We start from the raw sequence: 4,505 nt of genomic DNA, 5'->3' as shown, positions 1-4,505 counted from the left end.
CTAAGAAATTTAGGTGACCTATTGTAGCAGAGGCAATTGCAATGTGCCCAATATGGATAAGCTCTCATTGAAAGGTTCATACTTGAACAAAGTGTCTAACGATATAAAAAAATTACCAGAAAACAGCTGATACATTGCTAGCCAGTGAGTACAATTAGTGTATACCTGAAGAACAAAAGCAGATGAAGATAAGGAGAGGGCAGCTCCAATCACTATTGCTTCGTCGACACTCCTGATATTCACCTGCATATGTAGAATTGTAGATCCAAATTAAATGTAATTATTAAATAGAATAAACAGCTGAGTTAGCATTGATAAGCCGGACAATTTTAGCAATACACGTATCAAGAGAAAAAAATATCACAAATTGAAGAATAGTTTGTGTTATTGGTAAATATTTCAACAATGCATACTTCACGCCCCCGAGAGTACAAGCAATCAGAATAAGAAAGTGAGAAACCATTGTTGAAATGTAAAAGGGAAATGAGATCACACGAAAGATTCTTTGACCCAAGCTGTAAAGGAAAACAAGCTATGCATGTGTGGAAATACAGGTAACATAACTTTTTTGTGGTTTAAGAGTACTCCTTACCAGGTCAGGTCTTGAATTAAAGAGGAACTGCAGGATTCTTGTTCCAATAGCACCATTAGGGGGAAGCTCAAATGCCGCGAAGGCCAGCGTTGACAGAAGAACCTTGAGAATATATCAAAAGGCACAAGATCAGTTCCCATGGAGCATTCCGAAATTATGTATGCAAGTCAATGAACAAAAGCCAGGGAATGCCCTGGTGCCAAGAAAAGTTCAGTTTCACAAGTGCCAAGAGAACCTTTTTTTGATGCCTAACAACAGGGCATGTCTGGGGTTATCCTCCTTTAAAAGAAAAACAACAGGGCATGTCTTGGACAATGATTGATGAGATTAGAATGTAGTAATTTTGGTTCACGCCAATCAATACAGATACTTCCATTTGTCAATGCTTAGTATTTGAGTCAGTAAAACTACTCTGAACTAACATGAGAAACCGATGACAGATGATAGGTGGTAGATATAGTACAGTTAGGATGATGATTATAATAGATCAGTGAGTAAGCAATGCGATGCACACCTGAGGCAAACCGATCCCGAAGGCGAACTTGGCAAGGGCTTTGAGGCGAGAGAGGGAGAGCTCCAGCCCCATCTCGAACAGCTGCAGTGCAGAGGCAGAGCGTCAAATCAATCACTCAATCAATTCAATCACTCAATCAATCAGTTAATCAATCAATAACAAATCATCTGAATTCCAGTAGCAGCAGCAGCAGCAGGTAGAAGAAGTACCAGGAAGAGGATCCCCCACTCGGAGAGGAGCTTGACGTCGGTGAGGTTCCTGATGAGGCCGAACTGGTTGAGGACGACGCCGGCGCAGAAGAAGCCGAGGATCTGCGCAAGGAATCAACACGGGAGGTATATAATGTCAGGAGGCGCGCGGAGCTAGCGGAGGCGACGGGGAGGTAGCGGAGGCGCGGAGCGAGACATCACCGGGCTAGCCTTGACGACGCGGAAGGCGGGGACGACGAGGACGGTGACGCCGAGGAAGGTGAGGGTGTCGAAGCCCAGGTCGTTGATCACCTCCACGGCGCTGGCGATCTCCACGCCCACCCCCGCGCGCACCCGGAACGCCCGCCGCCCCCTCCTCGCCGTCGTCCTGACCATCGCCATCCTCGCCGCCGCCTCCCCGAGCCCCAGGCGCGGCAGGGACTGCGACCTGCTCCTCCGGCGCGGCGGCTGGAGCACGCAGGCGGCGACCGACGTGGACGCGGGCGTCACCCGGGACCGGGAGGAGGACGCGCAGCGGCAGCAAGCGGGGAAGCACCCCGCCACCGCCGCCGCCGCCATGGCGCCAGAGCAGTTGGCTTGGATGCAGTGGGAGGCGAGGCGCGTGCCGTCCGGTGGGTGTGCGCGCGCGGGAACTCGGGAGCCGGGAGCTATCCGTTGGGAACAAGATAAGGAGGCGTTTGAGGCGGAGCGGAGCGCCGCGCGGGGTCTCCTCCGCCTCTCGCTGTCGCGCCTTCCCGCGGCCACGCTCTCGCCGGTGGACTGGCTGGCTTCCTCCTCCCGCCTCGCCAGCCACAAACATCTTACCACAAGCACTGCTTGGATTGGTAATTTGATGATGAGTGGATTACCACCCTACAAGCATATCAATCCAACACTTTCATCATAAGAAAATCAGTTTTGCTAAAGTCCTATGTCATTGATCATCGTACGCGAATCGATCCGTGTGTTTTTTTCTTTTTTACCTTTTTATATGCTTGATTGAGTCATTTAGACGTGCAATACCTCATGCACCCGGACAAACCCAAAGAAGATCATCAAAAGAAGAGGAAAATGCAATCCGGTCCATGGGGAGCCCTCCACCCCTCACCATCGCACACGTACCGATGGTGCGTGGATGCCGGTTGTCGCTGGAGTTCTGTGTCGTCGCCGGAACAAGAAAGTGAATCCATGCGTGGGGCGAGAAGTGGTGGCGATGTCGATGCTGAAGGATCCACGTCTTGAAAAAAAGAGAGGGTACATGTTGTGTCGATCAAACCTAGATGTCCACACGAGTCAACGAGATAACCAAATCGATGTCATTGCTACATAAGCAAAGACACAGCAATTACCGCCGCTTCCCCAGAGCAAAAGACAAAACATGTCCCTTCAAAAATAGTTGTTAGATCTAATGGCACGCACACGATCAAAGCTAGAGAAGAAAGCCGAAAGAGACCTTATTAAGCATCATCGTCGAAAGGACCAAAGTGGCGGGCAGTGAAGACCTACATGTCCACCCGATCTAAGTCAACAACGCATGCACCGCCTAGGACTAAGAGCCCGTTCGAAAGCTCTCCAGCTTCCGAAACGAGCCAGATTCTCGCGGGAGCTGGTCCTGCTGGCTTCTCGCGGGAGCTGGGCCCGCTGGCTTCTCGCGTTCGGCTGGGCGAGCTGGCTTCTCGCGGGAGAAAACGGTTCGAGGGTCGGTCACGAGAGAAAACGGTTCGAGCGTCCACTTCGGGAGGGCAATCGAGTGTAATTTAGACGTGCAATACCTCATGTACCCGACAAACCCAAAGAAGATCATCAAAAAAGAGGAAAATGCAATCCGGTCCATGGGGAGCCCTCCACCCCTCACCATCGCACACGTACCGATGGTGCGTGGATGCCTTCTGTTGCCGGGGTTCCGTGTCGTCGCCGGAACAAGAAAGTGAATCCATGCGAGGGGCGAGAAGTGGTGGCGATGTCGATGCTGAAGGATCCACGGCTTGAAAAAAAGAGAGGGTGCATGTTGTGTCGATCAAACCTAGATGTCCACACGAGTCAACGAGATAACCAAATCAATGTCATTGCTACATAAGCAAAGACACAGCAATTACCGCCGCTTCCCTGGAGCAAAAGGCAAAACATGTCCCTTCAAAAATAGTTGTTAGATCTGGTGGTGCACACACGATCAAAGCTAGAGAAGAAAGCCGAAAGATGCCTTATTAAGCATCGTCGTCGAAAGGACCAAAGTGGCGGGCAGTGAAGACCTACATGTCCACCCGATCTAAGTCAACAACGCATGCACCGCCTAGGACTAAGAGCCCGTTCGGAAGCTCTCCAGCTTCCGAAACGAGCCAGATTCTCGCGGGAGCTGGGCCTGCTGGCTTCTCGCGAGAGCTGGGCCCGCTGGCTTCTCGCGTTCGGCTGGGCGAGCTGGCTTCTCGCGGGAGAAAACGGTTCGAGGGTCGGTCACGAGAGAAAACGGTTCGAGCGTCCACTTCGGGAGGGCAATCGAGTGTAATTTCCTACAACTCCTACTTCTCGTTTTTTCGAAGCTGGGCTGAGGCTGCTCCCAAAAATTGCACTGCCTGCTGCTCGTTCTCCAGGAGCCAGATTCTCGGAGCGATTCCGTTCGGCTGGCTTCTCGCGGGCTTCTCGGGAAGTTGGAAGCCAGCAGACATCCGAACGGGCCCTAAGTAGCAGGCGGGGGAATCAATTTTGAACACCAACACTAGAAGAGTCGGGGCAACGGATAAGTGAAACCTACCTAATGCCTCAAGATGGAATAAACTACAACTCTCATTAGTAGATCGTGACCTCAGTGCACACCCCACCAATGGAGCCGATAGAGCCACTCGAGGAGGAAAAGGCCGGCAATCTACCAACAGAGGATGGATGGTGGTGTGGGAACCCTAGATCGAGGAAAAGTCACGAGAGAGGGCTAGGAGTCGTGCGGTATGAAATGTACACTTTTTGTGTCTGTATGTTGTCTCGTTGGATAATAGCATATTATATAAAGGCAGTTTAAAATGATGTGGTCAAGTGGAGGGGGTGAAGGATTCTACCTTATGGATGCACTTGACCAAGGGTCAATTTTATTCTCTCCCCTCACCCCTATTATCTCTTCTTTACATCAAAAATTATCATACGTGGAATAATAATAATCAATTGACAACAAAAAACAAAACCCAACTCAGCCCCTCTCAAGCCTAGTTGCCACTAGCAAGCC

The 4,505-nt window shown here is 50.7% G+C and overlaps 1 pseudogene across 1 annotated transcript in view; it reads right to left on the bottom strand.

The window, feature by feature from the left end:
• The window catches only part of LOC123102099 (K(+) efflux antiporter 3, chloroplastic-like), a 5,985-nt pseudogene extending 3,879 nt beyond the window's left edge, over window positions 1-2,106 (bottom strand). Inside the window, exons 1-5 of the transcript XR_006448745.1 lie at window positions 1,517-2,106; window positions 1,316-1,417; window positions 1,107-1,187; window positions 593-694; window positions 166-243 (exon numbers count right to left, since the gene is read on the bottom strand). The product of XR_006448745.1 is annotated as a K(+) efflux antiporter 3, chloroplastic-like (transcript). The remainder of the gene's footprint in view (window positions 1-165; window positions 244-592; window positions 695-1,106; window positions 1,188-1,315; window positions 1,418-1,516) is intronic.
• Between the last annotated feature and the right edge of the window lie 2,399 nt (window positions 2,107-4,505).

Source organism: Triticum aestivum, chromosome 5A (assembly GCF_018294505.1).
Source record: "Triticum aestivum cultivar Chinese Spring chromosome 5A, IWGSC CS RefSeq v2.1, whole genome shotgun sequence".
Lineage (NCBI taxonomy): Eukaryota > Viridiplantae > Streptophyta > Magnoliopsida > Poales > Poaceae > Triticum > Triticum aestivum.
The sequence above is the reverse complement of the archived record's forward strand: the minus strand, read 5'-3'. Positions and strand labels throughout refer to the sequence as shown.